The sequence below is a fragment of the Thermobia domestica genome, chromosome 10 (genome assembly GCF_964235325.1).
Source record: "Thermobia domestica chromosome 10, izTheDome1.hap1.1, whole genome shotgun sequence".
Classification (NCBI taxonomy): Eukaryota; Metazoa; Arthropoda; class Insecta; order Zygentoma; family Lepismatidae; genus Thermobia; species Thermobia domestica.
Window position 1 is genome coordinate 121665534 of NC_137463.1, and position 17620 is coordinate 121683153.

At 34.4% G+C, this 17620-nt stretch overlaps 1 protein-coding gene across 2 annotated transcripts in view; it reads left to right on the top strand.

Annotated features, from left to right (window-relative positions):
* Positions 1-17620, top strand: part of LOC145662691 (putative fatty acyl-CoA reductase CG5065) — a 190500-nt gene that overhangs the window by 147685 nt on the left and 25195 nt on the right. The gene's annotated exons all lie outside the window — the stretch shown is intronic.

The window sequence follows — 17620 nt, forward strand, 5'->3', positions numbered from 1 at the left end:
ATTCCTTATTGTCTTTGCATCTACCGAGGCACGAAGTCCTTTTACATTTCGCCACCATCTCTGTGTTTGTACTACAGACTACTATATTTCGTACTGGGATGCCAGCTGAGTCCGCTCACGCATGATTAGACGTTCCGTCATGGTACACCATTAATACTTGTACATGCAATAATATAAATAAGGCATAATGTAATAAATTCTACCATTGTAAGGAACAAAATGCTTTTCGTTTCATGAAAATTTGTTAAGCACTTAAAAAGTTATATGTAGAATTTTCAATAATTCCTGCGCATTTTATATACGAGGGCTGCTGAGAAAGTTTCTGAAATCCTACTTACAGTAAACTAATGTTTCGATATTACAAAATTCGGAAGAATAGACCTTCCTGTGTTTAATTAGCTTTGATTGTTTGACTATTTGTTTATTTTTCACAGAGGTTTATAGAAGTAGTTTCGTGTGAGAAGTAGAATTTCTCATAAGCACTTTCGACAATGGAGTTTATGATATAAAATGTAGTTTAACACAGAAACAATGCATCAGGTAATTTCATTTGGATTTTGTGGACGAAGTACCACCAAGTAGGATTATATATGATTGCCTTTCCGAATTCCAGCGTGGTTGCACATTTCTTAGTGATGAATTTCGTGAAGGTCATGCATCTACGTCTTTCGTTGCCAGTAATGTTGATGCTGTGCGTGGAAATCTGAAAGAGATCGTTGTGTGACTTACGATTAGATTCAGGCATCCTTGCAAATAGACGTGAAAGCAATCGTACGAGTATGATTTTGCATGGTCTCTTCAACATACGTAAACTTTCATGCCGTTGGATCCCACATAACATGACCGAGGCCCCAAAACAGGCTTGTGTCAATTGATGTAAAGAACTGCCCCCCAAAAAAGTCAACCGAGTTTCGTGTCCTACTTCGTAAATGTGTACGAAACTTGCATCTATTTGAATAAACTCAAAACTAAACAGCCCAATGTTTGAGTATTTCAAAGTGAGCTTAAACCACCAAAAGTTGTTGATTAGAGAAGTGCAAATGATAGCTTGTTTCTTCGGTAACACCAGGTATGTGCAAACCATGGCTTTAGAATATCGAAAGACCTTAAATGCTGAGTGATACACGGCGATTTGCTTGACAGAAATCATCAACGAATTGCATAAAATAAACCCAAATCGTCCCATAATTCTTCGTCGCGAAAACACCAGTTCCCACTTAGCATACCAAAGTTGATTTTTCCAGAAAAAAAATGTAGAATTAATGCCTCATTGTCTGTACTCATCTGATTTAACACCCAATAACTTCTTTTCGTTCCTACACGTGAAAAATAAGATGCGTTATAAGCGATTATGTTGCCTAAAGAAACTGTTGACGCATTCTGAATAGCGGTTTGTAAGATTCTTCTTCAAACTGCTATGGAAAATAAACGAATAGGCTCAAGCAAACTATTGAAGACAATTTAAACATAGAAAGGTATGTTCTTTCGTATTTTATAATATCGAAAAACTAGCGCCGCTCTAAGTAATAGTTTGCAGAAATTTTTCCAACAGCCCTCGTATATACAGCTTTATTATTAGTAGTAGTATTATGGTCTATTGTTTTATTTCAGTTGAAGATGAAATAAAAGCAATTTCTAAAAGTCTTTAAAGGTTGTGCATCTTCTTCTTCTTTTTTTGTTCGCGATTCAAATAGAGCCAAGGAGTTCTTCAACCTTAGTTTCGGACATACTAACAGTCACAAGTAGAAAATCACAAGGGGCAAAAGGTACGACGGGCGAAAGTCGTGCAACGTGCGAAGTATAGTAATAAATTCGCAACAGTGTGCAACCAATTAGGCAAATAAGAGTAACAAATTGAATGAAAATGTTCAATTGTTTTAGAATATATATTGACAACATAATACTGAATGTCGTGCCTAATATGCAGGGATGTACAAGTTAAATGACACAGTATTAGTTGCTTCTACCTACTATCTGAAGCAGGTAGGAATACATTAAAACTCCTTCTATCTCCACCAACCTACAGCGTAGGATTTTTATAGAACAACATGCGAAAGGTAATACAATTAATTATAACTGAGACTGTTTAACTTTAGAGTAGGCATTTATTAAGTTATCTTTTAAAGTAGAGTTTAATAGGATGTTGTGATGTAAGATATTAGGTAAAACTATTAAATCACATTTCATAGAAACTGCTGGTGAATTGGTCAATGTTAGAATATCAGAGATGTATTAAAACATACCTCGATGAACTGGATTCGAACTTCTGGCTACGAAGTTCGTCTTCTAACTTCCTCACAGTGGATGGATGTCCACTGGAACGTAGTTAACAGCTGATTCCCAATAGTGGCTCTATCGAGAATAATACTTGGAGACTAATCCAAGACTCCCTCGAGACTGATCCTAGATACTGATCCTCGAGACTGATCTTAATTCAGTCAAACATTAGCTTTTTATCTTCGTGTTCACGATGACCAATTTTGATTACAAATTCTGAAGTTCTTACATCTCTGAGCCGAAATTGTGCTGAATCACAATTTCTGCATTTTCTCTCATTAACCAAATTCTCCAGACAGCTTATGGACTGTCTTATGTCCATAATTTCGGCGTACCGTGACGCATACCGTGACAATATATACGTGGTTTGAATATATATGCTGTATGTGTGTGTGTGTGTGTTTTAACATTTTCCTTTTACATTCTATTATAAGCGTTTTTCATTTGCTGCAAGTACGTATTAAACACGTTTGAAAACACAAAACGGACGAAACTCCGTTGGCGGGTGGCATGTATTTGTCTCTCGTGGCACATCCTTTAGCTAGAAATATATAAAGTTAATTACGCAAGGCAGGGAGATGTATTGTATATCAAAGTGGAATCATGGATACAGGAATAGATTTGCTTACATAATACTATTGATCTAATAATTTACAATAGGCCTAATTATGCTAGAGTTGACAACATTTGTTTGGTTTGGACTTCCCCACCAGGACCGAGGCTATGTAAGATGAGGACCTACAACTTTACATGGAATCTGAACCATATGAACTTCTTTCGTTAACGCTAAGAACCAAAAAATGTCGCCAAATCTGTAGTAGCTCTAGAGTTGTACAACAGATCAGTCATATCAGCAATGGTAAAATAATTCCCATCGCAAGATAATTCCCTGGCTTTGGGGCCTCTAGCGATATTTTACTTTGAAAACACTCTTTAAATTCTAATATTAGGAACAAATATTACAGGAAAAATTTGCCACTATATAACAACATACCTAGTATGTCTTACATAATTACTTGACTTAACTTTACATTCTTTACCCAGTACAAAAAATTCAAGGTTTTCAACAAGTGAAAAACATTTTATGTGGCCAGTACAGTGGCGGTGCTCAGTCCTCTATTCCATAGCTTGCCCCCGCACACACACACACACACACACACACACACACACACACACACATCTTACGGACCAGAGTTTCTAATCCTAACATGTCTTGCATTTGCTTTAAAATATTTGAATCTTATTTATTATTATTATTTACTTAGTTTTATAATTGGCATCCGTAAAAGTCATCTGCACCGTTTTCTGTATGATAATGTCATGGATTTTTTACGAGTGTGTTGTAAATGTATATATATTGTTACGTTTGTTAAGCTTCGACAAACTCCTATACTAGTTTTTCTTAAATATGTACATGTTATTCGACGATCTAGTGGGTCTAGCCACCTTCTCTTGTTCTATTTATGCGATCAAGTTTATAAAGCTTATATTTTGCTTTTGTTTTTTGTTCTCACGTTCAAGTAGAAGATGAATCCTAGAATACTTTCGACCGTCGCATGAATCTTAATGTGGTTATAAGCGACGTATCTACGGTAACTAATATAAAACTATTTACATTAATTTGTTTGTCTTGTGAACCAAACGAACTATATCGCATTTGTAACAGAAAATAACATTATTAATAAGACACATACTCTGATGATGCTATTAGTGTCATATTTTTGTGTTGTTACATGTATGCAAATTTCGCCCGCTACATGCAATAGTCGCCCATTGAAAGCTGATCTTCTCACAGGAGATTTGGCAACGGCGCGCTGCAGACTCATTGGTTGATGCCACCCCCTAGTTCGACTGACGCGGACAATAAGATCCATCTTCCATGGATCTACAGATCCGTTCGGCTTAACATTCAAGTTCTCCAAGATCTTACAACTTATTACTAGCGCTGTCATTAACAATAGGCATGCATTCACATGCAGAACAGTACATTCTCTTGGCGCTCATATCATCTTAACAAGTAACGGAAATAAACTGTTATTCTAACGCTGTATTATAAAACTGGAGTCAGTGGCGGATCTAGAAGGCAAAAACTGGGGGAAAGCAGCTCCAGACTATGATATGTTAGGTATTGTTGCCACTCAAAAACTGGAGGAGGGGGTTAGGATCACCCGGTCACCAGAACCGTCACTAACTGGAGTTCAGTCAACATTTATTTATTTATTTACGAACACAACAGGTAATTCTACCGAATTACAGTGTTCATATCAGAGTTACATAGAATAGCTGTAATATATTTGCGAAATCTATTCTGACTCATACCATGTATATCCAGAACTTTTTTACATTTACTCAGTTTGTTGTACACTGCACCCATCCTTCACGTTGGTGACTGTTTTGTTGCATTTGTTCGAGATTTCTTACAATAAAAGAAATTTCCATTGCCCACACGTATGTTTCCATTCGGTACCCTGAGATAAAAGGCAGAGACCAAATCCTTACTATTTAATTTGTTATTTAATATTTTGTACAAGAATATCATGTCATTTAACACTCTTCTGTGATTGAGACATTGTGTTAAAATTTTCATTAAGAGAAGTACTATTTTCATATGTGGGGAAGATACCTGTTCTCTTGTACATCAGAAACCGCAGAAATTTATTTTGAACTCTTTCTATTCTAGAGTCTTTCTTCGTGTGGGGGTTCCATATAATAGACGCATATTCTAATTTTGATCTAGCAAATTAAAAATATAATTTCAGTAAAGCATTCGACTTATTAAATTCCCTTCCCATTCTCAAAATGAATCCAAGATTTCTGTTTGCGTCATTTACAATTTGATTTATATGATGCTCAAACGATAGTTTGTTATAGTATATTACACCCAAATCTTTGACAGTTTGTTCCCCCTTTAATTGTTTACCATCTATCTTATATTGAAATTTAACAACATTTAGTGAAGGATTTGTTTCTTAGTGAAGGACACGGTTTTGCATTTATCTGAATTTATGTTTAACAAGTTGCTCTTGCACCATTCATTTACTCTGTCTAGATCCTCCTGCAAATTTACACAGTTCTGTGCTGTTGTAATTCTCCTGTATAATTTTAGATAGTCTGCATAGAGTAGTTTATGTGATGTTTTAGTACAAGTAGGAAGGTCGTTAATGAATATTATAAAAAGTAACGGCCCTAAATTAGATCCTTGTGGGACTCCAGAAAATTAAATGTATTCGAATGATCTACAGGATTTATAGACCACATATTGTTTTCTGTCCATCAAATATGACTTCATAATAGCAATTAACTGATCAGAAAGGTTGAGAAATTTAAGTTTATTCACTAACAACGTGTGGTTTACCTTATCAAATGCTTTCACAATATCTGTATAAACTATATTTATTTGATTATTACTCTCCAATGTATCAACTAGATGGTCAGTGAAAACAACGAGATTTGTTGCGGTGGATCTGCCAGAGACGAATCCATGTTGATAATCTGATATTACTGGTTTAATGTGATTTTCAATGCGCTTATAAATTGTTCTTTCAAATATCTTTGCAAATGAGTTTAGAATACAAACCGGCCTATAATTTTGAATTTCTTTACTGTCATTATTTTTAGGAATAGGGCAAACTTTTGTAAGTTTCCATTTTGCTGGAACCGTGCTGGTTTGGACTATTAGGTTAAATAGCATGTGTAAAGGTAATAAGAAACTCTTTTCACAACCTTTTATTACATATGATGGTACATCATCGATACCTAGCAAACACTTTGAGTTTAGTTTTCTGATTGCCATTCGAATCTCGTCCATTTCTAGGTCAAGATGTATGTCTACAGTATCTGTGAATATTGAAATAAGATTATAGTTTTATGAATGTATACTTATTTTGCATCAAAGGGAAAGTCTGTAGTATTTAATTAATGAAGTTTATTATGACTTCCTTGCTTTGCGTCGAATTATTTTAATATAGTATAAAAGGATTGTGGAAGTTGTGGTAGTCGCTGATACTTTGTACTGAAGCATGTTATTGTTACTTTCTGATTGTTTTCAAGTCCATACAGCTTACAACTTATATTTCCTGTACTGATGATATAAGAGATTTGTGCTATAACCATCTGTTTACCTAAGAGTATTTGTGCCATTTCTAAAGTAGAGATCAACAATAGTTTACTTATATGAACGTCGGTTCTGGTCATCACTCACTCACATTGCATCGCCAGCTTGCCAATTTCTCGGATTTCTATTAATTTTGAAATCCGTCCGTCATTAGTATTCTTGCAAAGATCAACGACGGCAAAGGATGCGTTATAAAATGGCGGCTGTGACAGGATTAGGTCGCAGAAGATAGTATGATATCGATGCTGATGAGATCTGGTGTCAGGACAGGGAACAAGACATTGAAAAAGATTAATCACCTTCGTCGATTGGTGAAGGAGGTTCTGAAGGCATTTGTTATAATGGTGCTTATCAAAAATAGTCATTCTATCATGGACAAAGCTACAGATAAAACTATCGATTGTGTATGTTACGAATATGCCATGTTACTAGGAAATCAAATTTATGTCGAGCGAGATTTACAAGTGATGAATAGCGCTATTGTTAGTGCCGTACTGGATAATTCATCGCTTACGGATGATAATGCTGACAGTCTTGTACGGAGTGAAACATTTCAGGAAGAAGTGCCATAGTCTCCATCGCAAGCACCGATATCAACTGATAAAACTCTAAACGTTATATTGGTTACGTTAAGTGAGATACAAACTTCTCAGAGAGAATGCATGGATGAAGTAGTGACATGCGGTTACAAATGATAAAGGAAAGAAAAAATTCGGCAATCAGCAAGCTTTTTCGAATTTGAACAAACGGAGTGTGAACAAGAACCAACGAATCTGAAAGTAACTTTGGTGGGAAAATGGATCAGACCAATGTGAATAGTAGGGATGGTACCGAGACCGAGACGGACTTTTATATACCGAGACGAGACCGAGACCGAGACGGACTTTTCCATAGCGAGACGAGACCGAGACCGAGACAGACCTCTATAAATCGAGACGAGACCGAGACGAGACCTTGGTCAGTCTCGAAAGGGGTCGGTCTCGTCTCGAATATTGACAGCTATTTTGCCTTTACTCAAAATTTGTTTCGCTGCTGTGTGAGATAATATGGGAACGGTTGACTGATGTACAGTTGCGTACATGGGCGGCGATTAGGGGGGGCAAAGGGGGGCAGTTGCCCCCCCACTTTTCTGAAGTGACCCATTGATGTATAGAGTTTCATTTGGAAATGTAAAGTTATTGTACATATTACTAGTTCATAGAATATATTTGCCGTTGCGTGAATACGTATTGGTTATTTCTCTTCCCGTGGTGTTAAGAAAGCTACAGGAATTGCGTTTTAAATGCCACGAAAAATGGTCTAAAATTTAACCTATTGGAGCGAAATAATTCCAGCGTACTTTCATTTCTTACAATGTGATTCAGCCGCTTTGAAACTAATTGAGATAACATTTCGCTAAAAACTTTTACGAGTTATTCTTTAATTGCATAAAAATTGACAGTTTCTAAAATTTATTTTCTTTTTTTGCTAATAGTAAGGAATATTGAATAGAAACAGAGTAATAAGAAACAACTACCTTTTCCATTGCAGTGTAACATACGAGTGAAGTGGTGTGTTTAGGGGTGTACGAGTATATATACAACTAAATTTAATGAATTCAACATAATTCTAGGTTTCAGAATTATTTTGTATAACTGGAGCGTGGAGTGATTCTAAGTATTGTTGAGTTTAGATATATTCCAAGAAAGTGAAAACTGCACCTAATGGCAACGAACATGTTTCGGGAAGCTACAAAAATATTCCTTTAAATATCGTAGCATGCACTCGTAGTGTTTACTGTCTTTCTAAGAGTAAAAACATAAATTTAATAGAATGTGTGGAATTAAAAATGTAAGTTGTTCATTAATCCCCGGTTTCAATGTTACTTTTGCAAAACAAGTCTAATTATTCATTAATATGATTAATATTATCCTTTCTATTTATATGTTTTGCAAATTTGTTACAATTTTCGAGACAGAAGTTTAAGATGTTCATGAGGAAGAAATCAAACCTCTTCTTACACTTCCATCGCTTAATAATGCAAAGGGCTAGTACCTACTTGCGTTGCTCTTGTCAATTTACTTAATAAAATATGAAATACGATACACGGTATTTTAACTGAAAAAGAGAGTATCCTATTAGTTATACAACCTTTCGGCAAACAAAGTGTTAGCATTAACCAGGTAAATTAACATTTATAAACAAATATTCAGTTCATGTCTTGCCCCCCCCACTTTTAACGTCCAATCGCCGCCACTGGTTGCGTATTTAGGGGGTAGGTGTCGGGTTCAAGCCCCTCCCGAAATAAATTTATGATCATTTTTTCGCATTGCACGTACAACACAAATGTTTCTTACCCGTTCCTCAAGCTGTTGTATATAATCCTCTCTCTCTCTCTCTCTATATATATATATATATATATATATATATATATATATATATATATATATATATATATATATATATATATATATATAATGCTGAAAATTTGTACCATATTGTGTGAAATATTGAAGGGAAAATTCTTGTAGATACTCTGTAATACCACTAGATAAACAAGTAGTGTTGCTAACGCAAAATAAAGTTGTATTTTCTCAAATTGCACTATGTAAGGTATTACCTATTTCTAATTTAGATATTAAATAAAACCACAATACCACATACATTATTCAGTCTAACAAAGAACAATACAGTATCACCATCAACATTTTGGAGATCTCTAATAACTCAAATGGCATATACGGTCCAATGCGCATCATTTGTATCTTAGCGTCAAATACTATGATCATGGTATAATGTATTTCGAATGAATGAAGGATTAAAGTTACAAGAAATGAAAAATTTCATTTTTTCTAAAGTCTTCACTTCAAAAACGTGCTGACATATCACGTCTCATCATGTAGATGCTTCCAAAAGACTTAAGTGATCATAATGTCACTTACAACAATTGTTATGGATAGTGATTGTTGTACTGCTTAAAATAACGTATTTGTGTTAAATTTTTTATAATGATTGCTGCTTTAGTTTGCTTCTATAACATTACAACAATAGGTTTTAGTGATTTTAATTACAAGTCGCAGTTCTATTATTTTAAGTAGTGTTGCCAACTTAAATAAATTGGTAAATTTTATTCTAAATATAGTGCAAATAACGTAGCTAAAATGCAAAATATTTTAAAATTATTCGTAATTTGTTTTATGGTGCAAGAATGTTTTTAAAAGACGATGTTTTTCGTAGTTTTTATAATGTTAATGTCAAAGTTTTGGTTCCAGCAATACATGTAAATGCAAATTGTAACTGAAATTAAATGTAACTGATAACTTTACACTAACCCTAGTTATTTCCTTAAGCCTTAATCGTGATGTACACAAACCCATGGTTAATTAAAAGTTCTAATTACACCCTAGTTACATTTCACTTCTTTTAGTTTGACCACCGACCACTTCAAACTCGATCCATACCATAGCTGTATGCAGTTATTCAAGGACTTACAGTTAGTAATACACATTGTGTTGATTTTTGGTTTGGTTTGTTTTAGTTTAATGTCCCACGAATATGCTAGGGCGTCTAAAGGAGACGTGGAGCTAATGATTATAATGGAATCCGAACCACTTCGGTCGTTCAACTGTACTCCCACCGGAAATCGAATTCGGGACCACTCGAACTGAAGTCAAGTGTGCTAGCCACTAGACCAAATGCAGTCCTCACATTGTGTTGATTTAAATCATTGAGTCAGTGTTGTCAGATTCGAAGATAAAAAACTAGCGTATCTGTGCTCCAAAAGTAGCGGATTTGAACAATTTGTAAGACAAATATATACAGTAGAAATGAATTATTTGGCAGCTAATAACTGGTACTAATGAAATGATTTTTAATATGGACTGGAAAATGTGCTGGGCATATTGCAAGAAATTATGATCGAAGAACAAAAACAATTCTAGACAGGATACCACGAGATAAAAACAGCCTAGAAAACGTTCTTGTATATACAAGAAGGTTTGACGAAATCAAGAACAACTGGGGAGTAACCTGAGAAAGAATTGCTCAAGCTTAGTTGTAGAGAAGACTTGGAAGGATCTTCATTCAGCAGTGGGTTGATAATGGTTGATTATGATTATGGTTATGATTTTATTATATCTGGACCTCAGAGATAAACTACACCAAGTTATAATTTCGTAATTTTACAGGAGAAGCGAAAAACCGGTTCCTTAAGTAAGACCTATAGTACTGTTTTTCAAACTATACTAAGTAGTTACAAAGTAATAGGATGTTTTTAGGCTTATATTATTACACAACTAGAAAGAACATAGTCTAAAAAGTATTGTTAAATAAATTTCGACCAAAAAGTGACTTAGCATAGTCTACTACTAAAGTTCATATCTATCTATCTATCTATCTATCTATCTATCTATCTATCTATCTATCTATCTATCTATCTATCTATCTATCTATCTATCTATCTATCTATCTATCTATCTATCTATCTATCTCTATCTATCTATCTATCTATCTATCTATCTATCTATCTATCTATCTATCTATATATATATATATATATATATATATATATATATATATATATATATATATATATATATATATATATATATATATATATAACTTTTACTGGGTAAGGTAGGGTAAAAACGGACCCAAAATTTAACGAAATTCGCACAGAAAAATTTTTTTTTTGACTCTTCATATTGCAGCAAAACTACGAAAATTAATAGAAAAGAAAACTAGAAAGTTAAAAATCACTCATATTGCCGGGACAGAGAAAATAGATACATGTAGTTCGAATTACCTATATACTTATATAATATGTATGTCCATGTTTTGCAAGTAATTATCATCCAATATAAAATTTCAACATAATGTACGCACAATTAGTTTTCTCGAATAAAGATCACATGCATCGCTGAGAGCTCAGGAATAAGCTTAATCTATGATACGGCACTGGATATATGCTTATGTAATACATTACGACCTTATGAACTTGTTTAAGAAACAGAATGTACTTAAAGTGAGACGCGAACTATACGAAACATCGGACTTTGAATCTAACTTGTTTGATGATCCAATCCGAGACCTCAGATAGCAAAAATGAGTGCCGTAGCTTCTAACACAAGGTTAAGGAAGTTCATGTTTTACAGTGTCAATTAAACACTGGATGTGAAATGGTAATAAATCATTTGATTATTTTGAAACAAAATATATTGTAGTAATAATTTACTCTATTTGTTAAGGCAATGAATATGACAGTCAAAGCAGAATGTATTGAATAATAACTGAGAAGTTGTCAAATTTCAATTTCGGTACGATTAAATACATTCGTGCTGCTATGTGTTGCGTTATTCGTTAGGAGGTATTGAACAATTCTGATTCAAAGGAAGGAAATATACTACTGTATAGTACTGGGGTTAATTTAATAGAGTTTAATTGTATAGACAGTACTGAAGCTATTTGAGACAAAGTCTATTGCTGAAAGTGAAATATGAGTTACTATTAGGGTTTTATCCCGGGTATGTTATACCCACTGATGATTGAACCTGGAACACACACATGGAAAGCATTAGCGCTAGCAAATTAGCTACGAAGAGGTACATCATACCATAATTCTATGTCAAGAATGAAGGCAAAAAATAAGAAGCGGAAACGACAGACTGTACCTTCGAGACTTTCGAGACGAGACCGAGACTTGGCCTTCGAGACCGAGACCGAGATCGAGACAGGCATCTGTTGATCGAGACGAGACCGAGACCGAGACGGCGATTTTTGACTCGAGACGAGATCGAGACCGAGACCGCTACTTATCAATCGAGACGAGACCGAGACTGTATGAAGTCTCGTCTCGTCTCGTCTCGATACCATCCCTAGTGAATAGAGAAGTTGGTGAAGAAAGTGGAAAGTTGTTGAAAGATTTGAGGTTTAAAAACATTGAACAAGATGAAATTGCTCGGAATTCCAAATTTGAAATTAACTGTCAATTGAAAGATTTTTTGTTAGGTAAAGAACTAAAAGCTGAAATATGTGAGGAAATTTGAGGATGAAATCTATCATACGTGGAAATGAGGAAACCTGAATTATCGGATATAGATTTTTTATATATAAAACCAGAAGAGAAAAAATAAGGAAGAAATCTAGATGGATAGGGCGTGTTGACAAAAGTAAATAGAACAATATCTGTCAGGAGAGAAATAGACAGAAAAATCATTTTGATAAAAATAAATTAAAGTGTCGTACAAAGCAAAGAAAGGATATGTACGAAGATCGAAGCGACTTGCAGACAGAAGAAAACAAAGAAATCAAATGATCAGGAGGATTTCCTGTCAGTTCGAAAGAAGAGAAAAAAATAACAATTATTTCGTCGAAAAAAAGCAGGAAAAGTTTGAAGTAAGCCTAGGATGAAGGAAAAGAAATTATTGGAAGAAACGAAAGAAAATAATAGGAAAATACAAGAGGCAAACATCTAGTAACGCATAATAAAGATATTCCTGTACCTAGCGTACATGTTGCATAATTACGTTATTTCTGAGGCAATTAACCGATTTGTCCCTCCAGTATATTCATTCCTGAGGATGTGTAATGTGATAATAAGATGACAAATTAACAGTCACATAGTTATTTTTCTTATTTGAGATTTTTCAAAAATCAACAAAGAATGTGACTATCAATCGGAGATCCTCATCTTTTGCCATACATTCCTAATCACAAAACAAGATAAGTTGTATATTTACATACTCTGCTTGAAGGCAAGTTCTTGTTTACACTTTAAAAAGTTAATATGAATTTTACGGTGTTATAGCTGGAATATTCCTTGCGTTATCACAGAACAGCGTTAACGTAGAAAATACCTGAATGTTGTAGAAGTACGTCTGATTACTCCTAGTGGTTAACGTGCAATGTGGATTCATATGCATTTAATTATTGATACAAGGCAAGAATTTTGTACATAACGTAGAAACAAAAACTATCCAATGATCATAATATGTGATCATTGAACGTATAAAACATTTATTCACTTTTGTTTTCTTTCTTTTTTTCTGTTCTTTTCTTTCCGGCACGTAATACTTTGGTATTTATTGGCTTTATACACTCATAAAAGGTAGTTATTATTTCAGCTGCTAATAATTACTTTGTTCAATTGCAGTGCACTTTCTCACTTATGTTTTCGTCTTTCTTCAAATGTTTATGTGTTGCATATACTGTATGTGCTGTTTAATCACCGTTCCGTAAAATGAATTTGTGAACTTTTCCAAGGAGAAAACATTAATGGCAGAAAATGAAGTTGTTTTTTCGTAGATTATTTAAATGAATCGCTGAGTGCAGAAGCATTATTACAAAACTTTTTCAAAGCGGATTTTATTGTGAAAATAGTTCGTTTACAAACATTTTGAAGAAACTGCGTTTAGCCCGTTTCATCAAATACTAAAAGTATCCATCTCCACCAACACCAAGTGTTTGAGCGAGCGCAATCTACCCAAATTTACCATCCCCTAACACACACACACACACACACACATATATATATATATATATTAAGGCAGAGAAAAGTTGGTTGTGACAAAACCAAGACAACTTCCTTCACACACTAAATTATTCGATTTCGGAACTTTTCCGCTCCTAAAAGTATCATTATCATTATCCATCTACTAAAATATTACAATAGCAATAAAAACGCTTTTTTTAAGGTAAGGGATTGGATTTGTGAAAGTTCTTTAATTATCTATTTTGTTTATTTCATCATATTTGGTTTCATATCAGAACAAACTAACCCCAGCCATTAGATGGTTATGTCCTCTCGTTGGCAAAGGTTTCAATACATGGTGGTAGTGCTAATACATATACAATAAGTGGTTAAGTGGAATGTATAAAAACGCTTTTTTTAGGTAAGGGATTAGGTTTAGGAAATTTCTTTAATCATCTACATCTATTTTGTTTATTTCATAATACTTGGTTTCATATCAAACAAACTAACCCCAGTCATTAGAGGGTTACGCCCTCTCTTTGGCATAAAATAAAAACGCCTCAGCTCCAACCTATAACTTTTGATTTCAAACCATTGATTTACGGTTATTTGTGATTTCACGTTTAACAAAGACAAATATTTTAAAGTATGTGTACTTTAAACAAAATTATTTAAATAGATCTTTTCCAGAAAATTTATTTCTTTTTAAATTATTGTTCAAAGCCTTTGTATTTTAATAAACCTTCTCCAAAATCAATGCAAATCAATTGTGCTGCCATCTTTGGAGTTCTCTTAAACTATATGTTTCAGGACGTTTATATGTTTGTGGTCAATCCTTTCCACAATGAGATCTCGGAAACTACAAGCTCTTGAAAAGTGACGTTTTCACTGATCGATTACAAATTTTGCATAGATCGTGTAGTTCTAATTGAAAATTTAAAAAAAAACATGGCCATTACTTCTTTATTACATTTTTACGGGTACACTGGAAGTGTTGAAATAAAAAAAACTAAAGCATCATATCCTACACATTATACATTCCAACACAACATAATTGTATGCATGGGTTGCATATCTCTCAGGCATTTCTTTCATGCCCAAATTATAATGAAATACGAAGGATAACCATTTCTCCAGTCTAAGTTGAATCTTTATTGTTTGGAGTGTTTTGCCCAATAAACACCATATATCATTGACGTTATAATTAATTGTGTGTGTAGTGCATTTGCGTACTACATACTGCATGCAAGAAGAAAGAAAACACTGATCATACATGAATTAAAAACTCCAACCCGAAGTAGGTTCACATCTTGCAAACGGTGAGAGATATGGAAAAAGTAATCGAAACAATCTCCCCTTTACGGTATCTCTTGCCGATTTTTATCAAGACGTCTTTCACTTGTGTTTGTAAAGGCACATGTACAGATGCGAGGAATAGGAAGGAGATTCATGCTCATATGTGAATTATGCGCTGTGTAGAGAGCGCAGGTTCAGCTACTGATATAATTAAAAAGTTCGATTGTATCGTTTTCAATGAAAAATTGTCCCCCAAAAGAAATCCTTGTCGCAACCTTGACCCTAAAATCCGCCTGTGGGCACCCCTGTCTGGAACCATATGAAAATACTTCATTAATCAACATTATTAGCTAGACCAGTGCTTTGATATTCTTTGATATTCTTGTTCGTCGTAAACCTGACGGAACATAAGAAGCCAACACACACAAGGATCTTTATCTCAATGCAAGCAGTTACCATCAGGAGTCACAACGTCCTACGGTGCTAAACACTTTGATCCATAGATCAGTTTCCGTCAGTGATCAGGAAAGTTTACAAGAGGAACTTAATCATCTTCGTTCGATACTACAAGTGAATGCTTACAGTTTTACAGATATGAACATTACCATAAAAGGGCTCTCACTTCCCAACACAAAGCGATCAAAAAAGTACAGGGTGAGGTTTCTCACTCTACTACTGTATTACCTTTCATCGGCCACGCCTCTAGCAAACTCATCAGAATACTTGCCAAACATAGTATAAGAGTTATTCTCAAACCTCTAGCCATTGTCTTGTAGAATGTGGTGGATAGATTTTTAGGAACTCCTGAGTGTACTCGTTAGGGCTTTAGAGACCTACTATCCATTGCGTAGGGTTTACAAGTTGTCTGTTTATCTACTCATGTCTTTGGTCACATTGTGAGATTTGTCTATCACAGATCCCATCTCTGAATTTTTGATCGAGTTTTCCTTATGCAACTGTATGTAATAGATAGTTTGTCTGAGTGTAGTCGATTAACTTCTTGGACGACTTCCATCTGAGTAGCAGTACCACTTCGAGTACGTTGCTCAACACTTAACGACATAACTCGAGATAGAGTAGAAATAAAACGTTTATTTCCTATGATTTTAGTCTTAAGGAATACTGATCAGTAGATCACAGTTAAGAGTGATACTTTTGAAGTAATTATAATGTTTTATTGTTCCTATGCAAAATAATAATAATTTGATTTCTACGTTCACCATCAGATATAAATGCAAGTAAGCACATAACTGTTTCGTAAATTAATAATTTTCTGTTTTATAATACCGAATATCAGTAGTGTCTTGAGGATTATTGCCACAGTTACGGTGTTTTCCAAGGATACCAAGTGATTTATTCTCTCTTTTTAAGATATAATTAACTAACATTCTTTTACGAAACTTAACATTCAATTTGAAATGCAAAATTGAGCCGAGGGGATTTATTATTTATGTTTAATTTTGTATGTATCGCAAAAATCACTCTAAATAAAACTTTTTCAAGATGTACCTAAATTCCTTTCTTGCATTAGAAAACGGTATAAAAATTGTTAGCATATTTTGGAAAACTTTTTGACATTTCCGGAATATGTTCCTTTCCACATTTACTTCAAGAGATGAGTTCACCGAAAATATAGATCTAGATGGGTACCTTTCTTTCACTCCCAGATATAGAGTCATCCCACTTCATGGAAACTTTACGCTGCTTCTTCCAAAAGAGTTTCCCGGAAGTTGCTCCTACCTTAAATTTTCGGTGAAATAAACTACCCTTTTCATGACGATTATCAACACGTAAAATTTGATAACGATCGGTTCAGTCGTTTTTGCGGTTATTCGACCCAAAGAAACGTCGAAGAGGACGCGTAAGAACTGAGGATAAGTCCTTTTTAATTTACCATCCACGGATATATGTGTCGTGTATTTATGTATTTTTCTAGTGCATCCGTTTGTGCGTTTACATTTCCGTTTACTGGCATATTATCATATGAAACTTCTAAACTTCAAGAGCCTCCAGATTTATTTCTAGGTTGAACGAAATAAGACTCTTAGACGTCCTCTTTGCGTTTCTTTCAACGCTTAAAACTTGAGAAGCGAAATACTGATAACGTCCAAGTTTTACACAATAATGACCTTCATTTGATTTGATTTTCAACTTAACGTTCCTTTCAGCAGCGAAGCTATATGAGACGTAGACCTATAGCTTAACATGATATCCGAATCACATGAACTCCCACTGGTGATTGAACCCGAGTCTCCCACGCCAAAGTAGCGTACGCAACCGCTTAGCAACGAGGGAGCTCTACACAATAATGACAAGATTTATGAATATAGATATTTCTGATTATGTTGATATTGAGGAATAGTGGTATGAAAACTTCTCCTTTGAATAACATTAAAAGTTTGGCTGTCACGTATACGCAACTACACAACGCAAAAGTGTACTGTTTGTTTGCCTAAAACTGAGTTAATATTTTGTATGCGTCTACT